The sequence below is a fragment of the Trichosurus vulpecula genome, chromosome 3 (genome assembly GCF_011100635.1).
Source record: "Trichosurus vulpecula isolate mTriVul1 chromosome 3, mTriVul1.pri, whole genome shotgun sequence".
Lineage (NCBI taxonomy): Eukaryota > Metazoa > Chordata > Mammalia > Diprotodontia > Phalangeridae > Trichosurus > Trichosurus vulpecula.
Window position 1 is genome coordinate 407,494,493 of NC_050575.1, and position 20,119 is coordinate 407,514,611.

At 40.0% G+C, this 20,119-nt stretch overlaps 1 pseudogene; it reads left to right on the forward strand.

The window, feature by feature from the left end:
* The first annotated feature begins 11,296 nt into the window (after positions 1 to 11,296).
* LOC118841582 lies at positions 11,297 to 12,253 on the forward strand (annotated as a pseudogene).
* Positions 12,254 to 20,119: the final 7,866 nt, after the last annotated feature.

A 20,119-nucleotide genomic window follows, 5' to 3' on the forward strand; every position in this document is an offset into this window, starting at 1 on the left:
CCCCACTTTGTGGCTGGGATAGGGTACCCAGCTTGTAGACATGATATTGATAGAATTGGAACACAGCAGAATAGCTAATGGAAAATGAAGCATTAGCTGGAAAAGTCTGAACGTTCTTGTAAAGAAGGGCTTTGGGAGGAATTTATCACTTCACCCTCCAGCCCTCTAGTCAAAGGGAAAAGACAATTTAAAAAGAAAGAGGAAATTAAATTGCTGTTATCAAAAATGAAAAAGGTGAATTTAGAACAAGTGAAGATAGAAAATAAGCAACTGGAAACTATCCTTCCCAGCTGTATGGCAATGAATCTGACAATCTAAATAAAATGGATGAATATTTGTATGTGTGTGAAGTTTCTGTGTGTGAAATACCTAGATTAAACAATCAAGAAATAAAAGACTTAATCTTAGAAAAAAAATTAAAGAAGGTATAAAAGACTTTCCAAAAGGGATGAAAAGAAAAAAAAACCTCTGGGAATTGGTGGGTTCAAAAGTGAATTTTATCAAAGATTTAATGAACAACTTATTTTAATATTATATGACTTGTTTTTGAAAAGAGAAAGAGAAAGGATGGTACCAAATTCTTTATCCAAACAAATATAATGTTGTACTTAAACCAGAGAAAGAGTGTAGTAACATATCATCAGGGTTATATAGTATGACGAGGTTGGATTTATATTAGGCATTTAGATTTGGTTCAATATTAGGAAAACTACAGAATAGATTATATTAATAACAAGAAAAATTAAAATCATCTGATTATCAATAGATGCAGAAAAAGCTTTTAGCAAGATTTTTGTTATTGCTGGGTGGTTCCATTGTATCTGACCCTTCTTGACCCCTGTGGGGTTTCCTTGGCAAAGATACTGAAGTAGTTTGTGATTTCCTCATCCAGTTGTCCCCATTTTACAGTTGAAACTGAAGCAAACAAAGGTTAAGCGACTGGCCAGAGTCACACAGGTAGTAAGTATCTAAGGGTGGATTTGAACTTAGGTCTTTCTAACTTCAGGCCCAGCAGTCTCTCCACTGAGCTGCCCTTTGATAGGATACAATACCTACTCTGGTTTTAAAAAATGTATATATAAAGCTTAGGAATAATGGCAAATTAAAACTACTCTGAATTTCCACCTCACTCATCAGATTGACAGAGTTGACAAAAAGTAAAAAATACTAAATGCTAGAATGGCTGTAGGAAAATAGGGACATTTATGCACTTTTGATAGAGGTTCAAACTGGGCTACCCATTCTTGAAAGCAATTTGGAACTATGCTGAGAAAATTACTAAAAAGTGCACATATCCTTTGAGCCGGCAATACCACTGCCAGGTTCAAAGAGATCAAAAAAAGAGGAAAAGGGCCTATATGTCCAAAAACATTTACAGTAGCTCCTTTTGTGCTGGTAATGAATTGTAAACTGAAGAGGTTCCCATTAGTTGTGGAATGGCTCAACATGTTATGGTATATGAAGGTGATAGAAAACTACTGTGGTATAAATGAAAATGGGAACATTTCCAGAGAACCCATGGAAAACTTTGATAAATCAATGCAAAGTGAAGTAAGCAGACCAGGAGAAAAATTTATCCAATGACAGCCTTGTAAAGACAAACAACTTTGAAAGATTTAAGAACTCTGATCAGAGCAGTGGCCAAAATCACTTTTCAAGAGGATTCATGATGAAACTTGCTACCTAACTTCTGACATTAATGTGATTGACTTACAGAGTACAGACTGAGATGCATAGATTCTTGACATGGCCAATGTGGGAATTTCTTTTTCTTGTTTGTGGATATTTGTTCCAAGAATTTTGCTTATCTTTTTAACCCATTGAGGTAGGGGAAATGGGAGTGCCAGAAATTAGATTTTTGTGTATTTCCTTCCTGGGACTGAAGGAGGAAAGATGAGAAGAATCCCTTTTGGTGTGAGTGGTCCTCCCTTCTTGTTCCCTGATATGTGATATGTTTTAAAATCTCACGTATAATAGGGGTTTAAGACAGAAATGCTTGATTCAAATTTACATTTTTGGGCAGTGCTTTGTTAAGTGCATTGAATTAGAGTATGAGGCAGCAAAGTATAAAGCAAAGACTAGGCTGTGTGTCAGAAGGCTTGTATTTGAGACGTAGTTATAATTTTTTTAATGTCTCATATTGCATATTATTTTACTTTATAAATTTTAAGATTCATTTTAAACTTAAATTTTTAAAAAGAACATTTCCATGCACTCAGCACAGCATAAAACGAGGAATCAATATAAAACCATGAATGTCCATTTCACACTGTTTATTTTATTTTTGAAAAAGTGATAAATACTACACATTGGTTTCAAAGCTCCCCTGCTTTTCTGTGCTTCCTTCTATGTTTTCTTTTGTTCTTTGCTGTTCTCTCTCCCTCCCCACCCTGCCCTACAGATGGCTACCTTCAGAAATCAATATGGGGTTGGGGGTGGAGCCAAGATAGTGGCTTGAAAACAGGGACTCACTTAAGCTCTCCCCCAAATCCCTCCAAACATTTGTAAATATGACTAAAATTTCTAGAGCTACAGAACCCACAAAATAAGAGAGGGAAACAAGTCTCCAGCCAAAGATGGCCTGGGTAGTTTCTGGGAAAGGTCTATTGCACCATGCTGGGAGCAGAGCACAGCCCAGCATGGGCCATGCAGAAAGAGACCAGGCCAGAGTAGATCTGATGGAGCAGGCCTCAGGGCCCTGAATCACTGAGCTGTAGCAGTTACCAGACTTCTCAACCCACAAATGCCAAAGACAACAGAGCAAGTCAGTGGTAAAACTGCCGGATCTGGGTGAGGGAAGTGCAAGGTCTGGCCCCAGTCCTAGGGTGGTAGAGGTGGCTGTGGCGGCACCAGCAGAGGCAGGAGCAGCAGCAGCAACAGTGACAGCAGCTGCTTCAGAAGCCCCTGGCCCACACGGTGGGGGGAATCAAGTGGTTGATCAGAGCGGGAGTGCAGAGATTGATTTGCTGGTGCTGAGGCAAGGTTCTCTTGCTTTGCCCTGCTTGGATCTGGGTCACAGTCCTGGTTGGCAGTTCTTGGGGGAGGAGGAGCACTGGAGTGACAGAGCTTTGTGGTGACTGTGGAGAGGGAGTCCTCTTGGTGGTTACATGGCAGAAAGGAGTGCTTGCACTTACAGACCAGAGCACAGGCCAGGAGAGGAGTATCGTACCATCTCAGAAAAGAAATGACTCTGAAAAAAAAAACAGCACAAAATCCCTGAAGCCTGGGACAAAGCACTCCCTACTATGAAATCAGTCATATTCTGACAAAAAGCTCAAAAGTCAAGTAATTGGCTGGGAAAATGAACAAGTAGTGTAAAAGTACGCAGACTGTGGAATCTTACTTTGGTGACAAAGAAGATCAAAACATATAGCCAGAAGAAGTCAACAAAGTCAAAGATCCTACATCAAAAGCCTCCAAGAAATATATGAATTGGTCTCAGGCAATGGAAGAGCTCAAAAAGGATTTGGGAAACTCAAGTAAGAGAAGTAGAGGAAAAATTGGGAAGAGAAATGAGAAAGATGTGAGAAAACCATGAAAAACAAGTCAACAACTTGCTAAAGGAGACCCAAAAAATACTGAAGAAAATAACACCTTAAAAAACAGACTAACCCAAATGGCAAAAGAGCTCCAAAAAGCCAGTGAGGAGAAGAATGCCTTAAAAGGCAGAATTTGCCAAAGGTAAAAGGAAGTTTGAAAGACCACTGAAGAAAATACTGCCTTAAAAATTAGAATGGAGCAAGCAGAAGCTAGTGACTTTGTGAGAAATCTAGAAATTATAAAACAGAACCAAAAGAATGAAAAACTGGAAGCCACTGTGAAATATCTCATTGGAAAAAACACTGACCTGGAGAATAGATCCAGGAGAGATAATTTAAAAATTATTGGAATACCTGAAAGCCATGATAAAAAAAAGGACCTAGATATCATCTTTCAAGAAATTATCAAGGAAAACTACCCTGATATTCTAGAACCAGAGGGTAAAATAGAAATTGAAAGAATCTACTGATTGCCTCTTAAAAAAAGATCTCAAAAAGAAAACTCCTAGGAATATTGTAGCCAAATTCCAGAGCTCCCAGATCAAGGAGAAAATACTGCAAGCAGCTAGAAAGAAACAATATGAGTACTGTGGAAACACAATCAGGACAACACAATATCTAACAGTTTCTACATTAAGGGACTGAAGGGCTTGGAATACAATATTCCAGAGGTCAAAGGAGCTAGGATTAAAACCAGGAATCACCTATCCAGAAAAACTGAGTATCATGCTTCAAGGCAACATATGGACTTTCAATGAAACAGAGGCCTTCCCCCCTGCAAAAAACAAAACAAAACAAAACAAAAAAAGAAAACGAAACAAAACAAGAATCACCTACCTAGCAAAACTGAGCATAATACTCGAGGACAAAATATGGATTTTCAATAAAATAGAGGACTCTCAAGCATTCTCGATGAAATGACCAGAGCTGAATAGAAAATCTGACTTTCAAATACAAGAATCAAGAGAAGCATGAATAGATAAACAGGAAAGAGAAACCATAAGGGACTTACTAAAGTTGAACTGTTTTGTTTACCTCCCTACATGGAAAGATGATATTTGTAACTCATGAGATCTTTCTCAGTATTAGAGTGGTTGAAGGGAACATACATCTGTATAGACAGAGGGCACAGGGTGAGGTGAATATGAAAGGATGATATCTAAAAAATAAAATTAAGGGGTGAGAGAGGAATATATTGGGAGGAGAAAGGGAGAGATAGAATAGGGTAAATTATCTCACATAAAAGTACAACTAGTAGAAAACAAAAAATAACAATGTTGTTGTTATTGTGTACAATGTTCTCTTTGTTTTGCTCATTTCATTCTTCATTATTTCAGGCAAATCTTTCCAGGTTTTTCTAAACTCTTCCAGCTCCTCACTGCTTATCACACACTAGTTTCCTATTACAATTATATACCACAAATTATCTAAACGTTCCTCAATTGATGAGCATCCCCTTAATTTCCAGTTTTTTGCCATCACAAAGAGAGTTGCTGTAAATATTTTAGAACACATAGGTTCTTTGCCTTTTTCCCTAATCATCTTGGAAAACAGCCCTAATAGTAGTATTTCTGGGTCAAAGGATAGAGGCAGTTTAATTAGTCCTTGGTCATAATTCCAGATTGTTCTTCAAAATGGTTGGATCAATTCACAGTTTCAACAACAGTGATTTAATGTGCAAATATTTCCACATCTCCTCCAACATTTGTGGCTTTCCCTTTCTATCACTTTAGCTGACTTCGTAGTTGTAAGATGATATCTCAAATTTTTTTTAAATTTGCCCTTCTTTAATCAATAATGATTTAGAGCATTTTTTCATCTGATTATATATGACTTTGATTTTTTTCATCAAAAAACTGCTTGTTCATATCATTTGATGATTTATCAATTGAGGAATAACTCATATTCTTATAGGTTTGACAGAGTTCTTCATATATTTGAGATACAAAACTTTTATCTAAGAAACTATAATTTTTCTCTCATTTTCTGCTTTCTTTCTAATTTTGGCTAAATTTTTATTTTTATAAAACCTTTTTAACTTGCTATCTTCGAAATTATTCATTTTACGCCTCAGTGCTCTCTATCTCTTTTTTATTACTGAATCGTTCATCTATCTATAAGTCTGATAGGTCATATTAACATGTTTTTCTAATTTTCTTGTAATATCTCCCTTTATATCTAGATCATGTATCCATCTTGATCTTATTTTGGTAAATGGCATAATATATTGTTCTAAGTCCAATTTCTGCCAGACTGCTTTCCAGCTTCCCCAACAATTTTTTTTATCAGATAATGAATTCTCTTCCCCAAAGCTTAAATCTTTACTTTTGAGATACAAAAAGTTACTATAATTATTTGCTACTGTGCATTGTATGTCTACTTCATTTCATTGAACTACCTTTCCTTTTCTTAGCCAGTACCAAATAGTTTTGATAATTACTGAATTGTAGTATTGTTATTGTCCTTCATTCTCAAAGAGAACCAAAATGACATCACTATGTCAGAATCAAGTTTCAACGTGTCCTACTGTGGCTGATCAAACCAATCTGAGCTTGGAATGCTCTACCACAGGTTGGGCACAAATAGTCCACGTGAACATTTGGGGTGGATTCTCTAAATCTGTGCATCCTGCATTTACTTTGAGCCTCTTCACAATTCTACTTTGCTCAAAGAGCACATCACTTTTTCTGATGTGGGCATGCCATGCTGAGTGGTCCTGTGCCAGTGTCTCCCATGTCACACAAATCAATTCCAAAATTCTTAAGAGAAAGCAACCTTGAGAGTGTCCTTGTATTGCCTCTTCTGACCACCATGTGAATGCTTTCCCTGTGTGAGTTCTCCATAAAATAGTCTTTTTGGTAAGCATATGTTTTATATTCAGTGTGGCCAGCTCATTGGAGTTGTGCTTTCTGAAGCAGAGTTTGAATGCTTGGCAGTTTAGTTCAAGTAAGGATCTCAGTGTCTGCTGCTTTATCCTGCCAGGTGATCTTCAGAATCTTCCTAAGACAATTCAAATGGAAGCAATTCAGTTTCCTGGCATGGCACTGGTATATTGTCCAGGTTTCATAGGCACACAACAACGAGGTCAGTGCAACACCTCTGTAAATTTTCAGTTTGGTAGTCAGTCTAATACCTCTTCTCTCCATTACTTTCCTTTGGAGCCTCCCAAACACTGGGCTAGCTCTGGCAACACATGTGTCAACCTCATTATCAATGCGCACATCCCTGGAAAATACACTACTAAGGTAAGTGAACTTATCCACAGCCTTCAAAACTTCTCCATTTGCTATAACCAATGGTTCCACATAGGGATGGTGTGGTGGTGGCTGATGGAGCACCTGTGTTTTCTTGGTGTCAATTGTCAGGCCAAAATTAGCACAAGTAGCAGAGAAATGATCCATAATTATCAGCTTCAGAGACTGCATTGAATGCACAATCATCTGCAAACAGAAAATCATGCACCAGTACTCCTTCTACTTTGGTCTTGGCTTGTAGCCTTTTCAAATTGAATAATTTACCATCAGTGCAGTTAACTGAGCTTGATGCTGTGTTCATCATCATTGAAAGCATTTGACAACATGGCTAAAAACATCACGCAAAAAAAGCATGGGAGCAAGCACAAAGCTCTGTTTCACTCCACTGGTGACTGAGAAAGCACAAGAGCATTGTACATCATCCAGAACCCAGGCAAGCATGCCATCATAAAATTGGCATGCAATTCTGATGAACTTCTCCATGCAACCAAATTTCGACAATAGTTTTCTGTAAGCCCTCATGACTGATGGTATCAAAGCCCTTCTCCTGGAGTTGTTGGGCAGCAAACACCATATCAACTGTTCTTCTGCCCTTTCTGAAGCCACACTGGCTCTCAGGTAGATGACCATTTTCCAGGTGAAGGATCAGCCTATTAAGGAGAACTCTGGCAAGAATCTTGCCAGCAGTGACTGAGAGAGGCCCCCTGTGACTGTCACAGGACAATCTATTTCCTTTGCCTTTATAGAGATGGACAATGGAGGCATCCTTGAACTCCTATGGCATAACCTCCTCTTGCCATATAACCTAGATAATTTCAGTTAGCTTTTGTATGAGGAATGGACCCCCTCCCTTTTTTTTAACAGAACTTTTAATTAAAAAATTTAAAAGCCCAGATAACAGAATGATTTCCACCAAATGGAAACATGTGGGTAAAGCCAAATGGAAAACATAACATTTGTAACCACTAACAAATATTTAAAAATTCAAGAACTGATACAACCAAAGTTAAGTCCTAAAAGGCAAAGATGGTTATTTATGATGCTACAGAAAATTGAGAGCAATATTTTCTTTTAAAAAGAAATGATTGTAATGGTAATGTAAATTTGAAGATCTTCTCATCCATTAATAGGCCCACGTGACCTGCTTATTTCACAGGAAGCCTAAGTCACATGTGGTGGGAAGAGCTTGATGAACAAGAAGAACAGGAAAGGATGGAGCAGGAAATGATCAGAGCAGTTAGAGCTGAGGGAGAGAGCAGATGGCAGGCAAGGATTCAACTAGGATCTGTGAGTGTTTGTGGGAAGGCACCAGCAGCGGGGAGGCTATGGAATGGCGTCATTCTCTACTGTGATAATGTGTATTAATTTCTTTGCTACTGAGATATATTGGACTTACTGGTTTGGGGATTTGGTTCTCTGATGTCTGAATAAATATTTTCCTTCTTTCGTCTTCTATATGGAGAATTATATTTTGCCATGCAGTACGATACCAGCATACAATGATCACAACCGTAGTGAATATTGCCTTAGTGATATAATGATATAAAAAAGCTTTTTCTTTGTGAACATATGGACATCAGGGTCAATTCAAAATGACCTGGAAATTATTTGCTTCTATTTATCTGTGGCATGAGGTAACATTAAAATGATTGCTTAGCTCAAATATTTATAATTCAGGAAAAGATCAAAGCCAGAGTACCTTCTCATTTCCTATCAATTCTGTCAGCACATTTATACCTCTAGTAATAGAGTTGATACTAAAAAATCAAGTTAACGTGTGGCATAAAGATGTGACCATTACTTTTTAAAAGATGATCTGATAAATTCTTATTTCAGTAATCATATTTATGTACTCAGTTGCTAAAAGCATCCTGCCAACAAAAGCTCTATGAAATGAAAAAGATATTGGGAGAAGTATGCTGGAATATAGATCCCTTAGAGAAGAGAAATCTAAGGTGTAGAAAGAAGTGACTTTCCCAAGATCACACAAAGATGAAGGGTCAGGGCCAGAATTAGAATTTCCTTAACTCTCAGTTTGGTGCTTCCCCCATTATACTGTATGGCCTTTCCTCAATACCAGATGTCCTCAACACAGATGACAAAGGCATACAAATTCAGCAGAAGTTAGGCCAAATTTTAAAGGTGAAAGAACAGATCTGAAAGGGGCTCTTTGCTCAATTAAGCTCCAGAACTGCTGGCCAGGATAATGGCCCCCTACCTTGTAAATCTCAGCTGGAATAGAATTAGCCCCAGGTGCTTTGCCACATACACCTAATGGCATTCAAAACCTCTTCTTCATTTGGAATGTTAGCTAGGGAGGGATTGATTTCAACCTGAGATAAAGGATCAATGGCCTCGGCATTGATTTATGATAGTCTGTTGAGAACACTCTGGAAGTGTTCAGCCCATCTCTCTAGGATCATGTCCTTATCACTAATCAATGTGGCTCTATCAGCAGTGAGTAGCTGAGATGAACCATAGGTCTTTGGCCCATAAATAGCCTTCAGGGCTTCATAAAAGCACTTTGGATTGTTACTATCAGCATAAAACTGAATTTCATTAGCCTTCTTATTGAGTTAACAATCCTGCATCTCTCTAAGTTTTGCTTATACTTTACTTTTGATGGAATTAAATGCTGCCTTCTTAGAGATGCATGAACTATGCTGCTGGTAAACCCTGTGAAATCCTTGTTTTTCATTTAGCAGCTTCTGAATTTCCCCATCATTTTCATCAAACCAATCTTGGTGTTTGTGAGTGTTCTGACCTAGTGGAGCAAATGCAGTGCTATACACCAAATCTCTGAAAGCTTCCCACTCTTTTTCTGTTCCCATGTTGCTGACTGTGTGTTGGCTCAACTTTCCCTCCAAGTCAGTGACAAACTGTTCTCCCTCAGAAAAGAGCTCTAATTTGTTGACATGTATTCTTCTGATAGTCATTTTGCCTTGGGGACACCACTTTTGTTGAATACAAATATTTAGCTTAGAGAGGATAAGTGTATGATCAGTCCAACACTCTGCACTACACATTGCCTTCTTCATTCTCACATCCTGTCTCTTCTCCTTACACTCACATAGTCTATCAAATGCCAGTGTTTGCTGCAAGGGTGCAATCACAAAGTTCTATTGCATGTAGGTAAACAGAAGACAGTGTTGGTGAAGAGAAGGTCATGAGATACACAGTCTTCAGTTCACCTGTATAAAAGTCACCTCCAAGGCAGCTCACCGCTTTCACCTTTCCAAAGTTCCCGTGCTCTGCTCCCCCTGGGTTAATATGTCAGTAGCCACCATCTGCTTTTTATCTCTCCTCACCAGCTGCTCCTGCCAAATCTACACATAGGCCATTATCCATTTTTTCTCTCAAGTCTGTATGAAGGCAGTTCTCTGCTCCTGTTTCAAAACTCCACAAACAATATAGTCTCAAAATATTCACCCTTTTAGCACAATGTAGAGCTGAGCTTATCAACTCAAGCCCTCACTCCCACCATCCACACCTCCCCCAAGCCTCTGCCTGTTTTCCCCCCCACAGCCTCTGTTTCAGCCTGTCTCTTCCGGAGTGCTACTAGAGTAGGGAGAGGGAAGGAGAGACCATCTCTGAGGGCCCCTGCTCTGGGCTCTTGTGAAATCACTCGTGTCACTGCACCTTGCCTGTTCTTCAGGCCTCTGTTACTCCTGGGGCTCCACACCATAGCCACCACAAGTACAAAGAGCAACCCAATAACTGGGACACATCCAACCATCATATTAGTACCCCAAAATTCCAAACTTTCCTTTTAATCTGCAGATCCTGCCCACTACCCCATTTTGTAGTAACAGTTCGCTTAGCAGCTACTGTGGCTCTGTCAAACCAACAACAATCAGCACACAGAAGGCTGCTAGCACAGGTTCTTTTGATCTGCTTTACAGGAAAGCATCAACATCTGGGTTTACAAGCCAGGGGCTTTTAAAGCAGTTGCCCAGAGTCCCACCACTCTTTCCAGTGACTGAGAGCCCCAGACAGAATGCCAGCCTTTGAGCTTTTATACTCTGTTTAGGGTTCAAAGGATTCACACCTAATCAGCAAAAGGCTGTGAGCCTGGGGCTTTATACTTAGTTAGCAAAAGGGTGTGTGCCTGGGGCTTTGCACCTAGTAGGACTCAATCAAAGACACTTAATTAATTTAGCATTCTAAAACAGTAAAAAAATTCCACCTTAATTACCAATACACATTATCTCCCTGATGTCATGGTCTTCTTCAAGAATGAAGGACAAACACAACAACACATGGATGAATTCATTCCATTCACATTCAAAATTATAATTACTAGTTGTGTATTTCCATCATGTTTGTCCTTATTATTATCATTCTTACCTCTCTTTTTACACTACCCCTATTCACAAGTCTATTTTACTTCTACCTGCTACATCCCTAATCTGCACCCTTTTTAAGAATCCCTCCCTTGGCTTTTGGCTTTTCTCCCAAGCTTTGTGCCAGGTTCTGCTGCTTCAGTCACATCCCTGAAACAAGATGGTGAAGGTCTGAGTCAATGGATTTGGCCGTATTGGGTGCCTGGCGACCAGGGCTTCATTCATCTCAGGTGGAATAGACATCAATGACCCCTTCATTGACTTCAACTACATGGTTTATATATTTCAATATGATTCTATCCATGGCAAGTTCAAGGGCACTGTCAAGGCTGAGAATGAGAAGGTGGTGATCAATGGAAAAACCATTACCATCTTCCAAGAGTGGGATCCCACCAATATTAAATAAGGAGAGGCTGGAGCCAAGTATGTTGTAGAGTTCATTGGAGTCCACTTGAAGGAAGGAGCCAAGCAGGTCATCATCTCTGCCCCTTCTGCTGATGCCCCAATGTTTGTCATGGGAATGAACCATGAGAAACATGATAATTCCTTTAAGATTGTCAGTAATGCCTCCTGCATTACCAACTGCTTGGCCCCCTTGTCCATGGTCATTCATGACAACTTTAGCATTATGGAAGGACTGATGACTACAGTTCATGCCATTACTGCTACCCAGAAGACAGATGGCCCTTCTGGCAAGCTGTGGTGTGATGGGCTTGGTGCCACCCAAAACATCATCCCTGCTTCCACTTGTGCTGCCAAGGCTGTAGGCAAGGTCATATCTGAGCTGAATGGGAAGCTCATAGGCATGGCCTTCCATGTTCCTACTCCCAATGTATCTGTTGTAGATCTGACCTGCCACCTGGAGAAACCTGACAAATATATGGATATCAAGAAAGTGGTGAAGCGAGCATCAGAGGGACCCTTGAAGGGATCTTGGGCTATACAGAGGACCAAGTTTTATCCTGTGACTTTAACAGCAACACCTACTTTTCTACCTTTGATTCTGGTGCTGGTATTGCCCTCAATGACCATTTTGTCAGGCTCAATTCTTGGTATGAGTATGGTTATAGCAACTGTGTAGAAGACCTCATGGCCTATATGGCCTCCAAGGAGTAAAGTGGAAAGCCATGGACCTTCAACCCCAGGCAAAAAAAGAAGATCCACCACTGGGGAGCCTAGACTCCTATCCTATGTTCCTATCCTGGGGATCCCATGTCCCATTCACATCCTTGTTCCAAAGCACCACTGTAGCAGGGGAAGAAGGCTAAAGTCCTCTATTGTGTACCATCAATAAAGTTACCACATTTAGTGCAAAAAAAAAATAATCCCTCCCTTACCCTTTCCCATTACCATCCTATTCCTTAATCTACCCACCCCTCTAGAAGTCTTTTCCTTTTCCTTTCTCCCCACTTTCCTACTTCTTAATCTATACACCCTTGTAAAAGTCACTCCCTTTTCATGTCCTTTAGCTCTCCTGAATTCTTGATAAATTTAGAAGACTTTTATACATTCTAGCTGTATGTTATTCTCTCTTTAACGCAGTTCTAATGTATGAAGTGATTCTTATGTGTATCAGGTGATTGCTCCATTTACCTCTCCTTACCCTTTTTGTTTAAATTTTTTTTGCAAGGCAATCCCAGTTAAATTATTTGCTCAGGGTCACAGTTAGTAAATGTTACATTTCTGAGGCCAAATTTGAGCTCCTTCTGACTCCAGTGCTGGCTCTCTATCCACTGTACCACCTAGCTGCCACTCCAATTTTATTCTTTAGAATCATACCATCCCACCCAAGCCTTCAATCTATGTGTGCTCTTTCAAACTACCCAAGTAACGATAATACTCTTAGGAGTACAGATTATTATTGAGTCCCTTATAGTTGGTCTTTAATGTTTACCTTACATTTCTGCATCAACAAGGCAATAAACACATCAACGATAATTGTGAATATGCCTATGTAGTTCTGTATGGCAAAATATGAGAGGCTCTCCATATAGAATGTAGAAGTAAAACATTTATTCAGACAGTGGAGGACCAAATCTCATAACAATAAATCCAACCCATCCAAGCAGCAACCAACACCCCAAAACGGTAAGCCCACTTTATCATAACAGCAAGGAACTTAAAACACTATATCACAGCATGGAGCCTCATCATCCCATAACTTTCTTCCCCACTGCTGCGGCCTTCCCACAAACACTCACAAATCCTAGCTGAATCCTTGCCTGCCATCTGCTCTCTCCCTCAGCTCTAACTGCTTTGAGCATTTCCTGCTCCACTCTTTCCTGTTCCTCTCATTCAGCAAGCTCCTCCCACCATGTTACTTAGGCTTCCTGTGATGTAAGCAGGTCACAAGGGCCTATTAATGTGTGGGAAAGATCTTCAAATTTATATTATCATTACAATTTCTCCTGCATATTATATTTTGATTTTCCATTGAATTCTGGTCTTTTTGTCACAGCTGAAATTCTTTGAGTCCATTAAATGTCTATTTTTGTTGTTGTTCAGGATTATACTCAGTTTTGCTAGGTAAGCTGTACCTAGTTGCAATCTCTGAGCCTTTGGTCTTTGAAATATAATATTCCAGCACGTAGTTCTGAATGTAGAAGCTGTTAGATCTTGTGTTATCCTGACTGTAGCTCCAGAGTATTTAAAGTGCTTTTTCTTGTTGTTTGTAGTATTTTCTCCTTAATCTGGCAGCTTTGAAACTTGGATATAATATTGCTATGAGTTTTCATGTTGGTGTCTCTTTCAAGTAGTCATCAGTGGATTTTTCTATTTCTATTTACCCTCTCATTCTAGAATTTCAGAATAATTTTTCTTAATAATTTCTTTTAATATCATGTCTAGACTGTTTCTTTTTAGCATAACTTTCAGGTAGTCCAACAATTCTTATATTGTCTCTCCTTGATCTGTTGTCCAGATCAGTTGTTTTTCTAATGAGATGTTTCACATTCCCCCCTATTTTTTCATTTTGTTTTATTATTTCTTGGTGTCTTATAACATCATTATTGTTCCTTTGCCCAATTCTAATTTTTGATGAGTTATTTTCTGCCTTAAATGTTTGGATCTCTTTTTTCCAATGGGTTGGTTTTTGTTACATAATTTTCTTGGATTGATCTTAATTTTTTTCCCTAATTTTTCCTCAGCCTCTTTTTTATTTTTAGAGTCCTTTAAAAACTCTTCCAGGAACTCTTTTTGGCCTACTGACAATTTGAATTTTTCTTTGAAGTAGGAGGGCCTTTCTAAACTTCACTATCTTCCTCTGAGTAAGAAACCAGATCTTTTCTCTCCCTATAGTAGCTATCTATGGTTGGGTTCTTTCTCCTTTTCTTATTCATTTTTTTTAGTGGCTTATTATGATAGATTCTAGTCCCGAAGTGTGGTGGATAGTGCCTCAGGCTTTAGGTTTTTTTTATTGTTGTTTTCCGAGCTCTGTCTTAAGGCTTGACTTGAGTCACTCTTCTCCATCTTTGAGCCATGGCTAGGGCCCCCAGTCATGCTGTCACAACCAGTGCTCTTGTTCCCTGTATCCCTCCCAAGGCTCCAAAGAACAGCTCACTTTTCTGCCCTAGAACTGAAACCAGAGACTCCACTCTCCTCAAGTTCCCTCAGCGTCCCCATCCCTCAGCTACGCCACTCACCAGGCATGTGCTTGCTTCTCCTTTTTCACAGTTGCAGCCCAGACTCTATCTGGTCTGTAAACCTGGGCCTGGCATCCAGCAAAAGTGGAGGGTCCTTTAATCTTCCCCTGCTCAGCTATCTGACCCCCTCACTGTCCATGAGGTGAAAGTTCCTGAAGCCAAGGGACCTGATACAGCAGAGACTGCCTGCAGGTTTTTGCTGCTCAATTGGACCAACCCTCTGGCCCATGAGGTCAGGCCTTTCCTAAGGTCCTCCCAAGTTGTCTTAAGAGAAAATCTACTTTACCTTGACTTTTCATTATTTCTGGCACTAAAAGTTAACTTTGAGGCAATATTTTACACTGTTTTGGGGAGAATTTAGGAGAGCATGATATTTCCTGTCTTATTCTATCATCTTCCCACAGCTGTAATTCTCAATAGCTGATTGACTAAGCATAGCTAATCATAATAAAAATGTTTTTGAGTGTCATTAACTGAGTATGAATAAAACAGAAATAGAGCAGTATAAAAAAATAATGGAGAGACTATAAAACCCCAGAGAATTTATTCTGGTTGTAAATATTACCAAAGGTTTTTAAAACCTAGTTTGGAGGCAAGCAAGAGATCAGAGAATATCGAGGACCATGTTTAGTGGTGGATGGGATGGTGGAGATAAGGAAAGATACCTGTGAGAAAGTTTAAAGAATGAAAATCTTGTTTGGCTTTAGTTTTCTCTTTGAAAAATGGTGACCTTTGAATTGGGAATGAAAGCCCCAAAATTCTCAACAGGAAGTGGATACCCTAAGTAAAAGGAGCCAGGCAGGGTCCAGCTGTTCTGAAAGAAGTGTAAAATATGTTAATTGCTTAGCCAATTACTTGCCCCTGAGAGATTTTGGAGACCAGGGGAGGTACCACAGGACGGGAAAAAGGGATATGTGCTAAGTTTCAAAAAAGAAAGTGTGTATTTTGCCAAGCCTATACCAGTGACTTTGATAATTATGGCACCTTCCTAGACTACATTGTTAAACAAACGGTTAGAGAACAATTAGAAAAGGCTGTTTTACCTTTTCTATAATGCTTTGTGCTAGTTCACCACAGGCATTTCTATAAAAACTACTTCTTTCCCATACTCTCCAACTTTTACCCTCCTTCATGCCAAAGAAATATAGTTACACAAAAATAGCTATTATGGCTCTACTTGACAATTCATCAAACATTCTTTCTGGTGGTCTCCATTTTCCCTGTTATGAGAAGTTTAACTTTTTTTCAATTATTCAGAGTTCAGTATCTGGTTTTTTTTTAATTATGTATTTGTAGCTTTTGTGTATAACGTTCTGTTGGCTCTACTTCACACTGCATCAGTTAATACACACCTTCCAATGTGCCACAGAATCCCTCGTATTTGTCATTTCTTACTGTGTAATGATAGTGCATTGTATTCATATGCAATTTTTTCTAGCCATTCTTTGTTTTTGACAATTCAATTTGTTTCCAGTTCTTTGCTTCCCCATTGAGTGATCTTATGAATGTTTTTGTCTATAAACTCATCTGTGGCTTGATTTGGTTACAGAGAAAAGGTATTGGCATAGCTTTGGATTGGAGTCAGGAGGACCTGGGATCAAAGTGAAGATCTGCCATTTTACTACTCTTTTGACCTTCACCAAGTTACTTTCCCTCTCTGGGCCTCACTTCCATAATTCATAAGTTGAGAAAATTGGACTTTAAAGTCTCTTCCATTTCCAAATAGATGAATTGGAAAGTAATGGTTGTTTAACACCCTTTTCAGCTGTAAAAATATTTTCATTTAATATTTCAGACAGGAGTTGGTAGTACTCTGTTTCAACAATCTGGCTAGCAGCTGTTGTGGGGGTGAAAGACCAACACAAGCCCAACAACAAGCACACTACCAGCACGCTGCAAAAGCCCAGGTTCTTTTGATCTGCTTTACTAAGGAAAGCAACGTTAAGGGGTTGACAAGCTTACTTTAATTCAGCATACAAATACCATTCACTTAGTTCAAGGGAAAAAGCCAGCACCCTGAACTCTGGAACAAATACAAACAAATTACAAACATCAACGACAGACCAAATACAATTCATAGTTATCAACATCTAGGTTCAGCCCAAGAGCTCGTAACAAGGGCTGGCCCAGAGTCACCAGCGCCACCATGGATGTGGGCAAGAGCTCGAAAAAAGAGAAAGCCAACCCATGGTTTTATATCTTTTTCAGGGTCAAGGGTCACACATGCAACTCACCCACATGACCTAGAATCATCATAGCAACTCACCCACGTGACCTAGAATTGGCACAAAGAGGCCACTTAAACCCACGTAGTCTAAAAAGCCTCTGATGTCCCAAACATGTCACTCAAACTCATGTGTAAACTAGGCCCTCCCCTGAGGCAAGGAAGTCACCAAGGACTGCCAAGTCTAATCACCCTGGGTTATATGCAACTATTCTGCTGACCAAGCTAGGTCCCTCCACTCAGACCATAGCTGATCAAGTAGGGGTTGCTTTCTGGGAAATTCCACCCTGTACCCTCCACCCAGTTACAGGAAACTGATCATGACCCAAGAGGGACCCCCTTGTCACAAGATGGTTGCACCCCTGTATCCTTGTGCCATATTCCCAAATTAGCTCTGAGCTATGAATCTAACCAATGGCTGATCTTTGCTTCTGTAAGTCATTGCTTCTGCTAGCGACCCTCCCTAATTGTGTAATTGTGGTTTTTGCCTTTATAAGCCTGTACGTCCCTCAGTTCGGGGCTGCCTGATTTGAGTATATACTCCAGGTAGTCGTGCGCTTGATCAATAAATCCACACTTAAATTTACCTTGAACCCAGGTCTCATCTTGCTGTTATTTTCTACACAACATTACACATGCTTAACTGGCTAATTACCTTACACACTCACAGGGAGGAGTTTTCCACCATTTTTTAACATGGGACATATGCTGAGGAGGGGAACATATCAAGGAGCTGCGTATAAGGGGAGTGTGAGGAAGATTGTAACCTAGAAGGGAGCGGACCAATCTGTTCTCTGAACAGAGGTACTGGGCTGGTGATGCATCATCTAATACTATAAAGCTACTCTCACTTTTGTATTCATTGCTTCCTCTTCCCAAAGAAAAGTAAAGCCCACTCCTGACCAGGAACATAAGCCCAACTCCTTTGGATTCCTCAATAATAAATTGTCCTTTATTCCTAAATCTCTGTGCCAAGTGTATTTCTAACATAGTTGTCCCCCATGCCTGGAACGTTGATTCCTCATCTCCCGGCTTCCTTCAGGTCCCACCTAAAATCTCATCCCCATTCAGCAAGAACTTTTCCCCCATCCCCCTTAATCCTAGAACTGACCTTCTTGTAATAGCAATTTTGGTTTGAAGATCTTTCCCACCCATTAATAGGCCATGTGACCTGCTTACATCACAGGAAGCTTAAGTTACATGGTGGGAGGAGCTTCCTGACAGGAAAAGGAAGTTATGTCACAGAAAATGCTGAGAGAGAGAGAGAGAGAGAGAGAGAGAGAGAGAGAGAGAGATGTTATGGCTGCCGGCTGCTATTGGCTGCCCTTGTGATTGTTAAAACTTAACAGGCTGACTTAGCTGTACGGAGTTTGTTTTGGGGAAGACCCCAGCAGGGGGTCGGAGAGGTTTTGGGATGGCCAGGTTCCATGCTGTGATATTGTGTACTGAATGTTTTGGGTTCCGTGCTGTTATGACGAAGTAGACTGACTGGCTGTGGGAACTGAGCATTTGGTTATGGGATCTGGTTCCCTGGTATCTGAATAAATGTTATACTTCTTTTACCTTCTTTATGGAGAGTCTCTCATACTTTGTGATACAGAACTACATTCAAAATTATTATTGATGTTGTGTTTATTGCCTTATGTTTCATTTGGCGACTAGGAGGATGGGATCACAAGGTATATGATCTCTATTTAGAGGTAGAAGGGCTTTAGAAGAAGAAATGGTTGTCCCAGGATGGGAGGATGTAACTTATTGCTCCCTTGCAAGGAGTGGTCTAAGGGCACTGGTCTCTGTGAGGACTGGAACCAGAAGCTACAGAGTGGAGGACTCAGAGATTTGTAGTGATGCCTCAGACCGGTTACTATTGAGCCAGGAATGGGGATCCCAAGAGCGATCTCTAGACGAGGCTGGATTTTACTCACAGCCTATTGTATGGTATGGGAACACGGAGGCAGACTATTAGGAGAGCTCAGACTCAGACAGTTGCTGAAACGTCTGAAAATACTCAGCCTATACCACAGCAAGATGGAGAAACTCAGGTGGTAGACCATCAGGAAGCTAACAGCCCTGTTGTAAATTCAGCTAGAAGGCAGAGGGAGCCAAAGAGGTCAAGAGTGCACCTCAGTTCAGCCAAGGTCGAATCTAGCAGTCAGTCTGGTTACCATGGTAACAGGGGCAGAGAATCTAGACAGGAGGATACAATGTCAAAACTTCCAGCACCAAGTGAAACTTTGTTGCAAGCTACTTCTCATAGAGACAGTAAGACAGTATCACACCAGACTTCTCAAAGAGAACTGTGCCCCATACAGAAGAGGAGGCAGAAAACAGAAGATGAGGCTACTCAGTTTAGGCTGGTTTTTAGAGGATTTTACACAGCAGGAAATCACAGATTTCTTGAGTAGGTTCACCCAGAGAATGGGAGAATCGTTAATATCTTGGATGGTGAGAATCAGTGATGAAGGAGCTGCAGGAGTGTCTGTAAATTCTGTAGATTGTATGAGATTCATAAGTATTACAACTCTTTTGTATGGCAAGCTTTTAGGAATTATCATTTGCAAAGAACTAACCAAGCAACCAATTTGTTGGCTTTGACCACGATAGGCTGTAAAGAGGAATATCCTACTGATACCATGTGGCCTACTCCAAATACATCCTGATCTTCAACTAGAGACTGTACAAGAAAGTTAAAGGAGGAGGTGATGAAGACCGTTATTATATTGGGTAATGCTGAAGCTTATTATGAAACTTGGGAGTCTCTCATAGGAATTTGATAGTTAAGACAGCATTCCCCCCCCTCTCTGCCCCCCCCTGCCACTTATAACATGTGATTCTGACTTTGCTGATTGCAGAAGTAGGGAACCCTCTCTCAGAGGTGCTGGATAAGATCTCACAGTGACTTAGGGGACTGGGGAAATAGGTTTCCTCGGGAAAGATGGGTACATAGCTAACGGATTCAAAAACCAACAAATAGAGTAACAAAGAGAGATGTTTACTGCTCTATTGAGAGGAGGGGTAGATTTTAGAAGAATAGATGGTATTCCAACTAATGAGTTATATAAAATGTACCAAGATAAGGGGCTTAATAGCAAACTGAATAGAGAAGTAAGAACTGCCG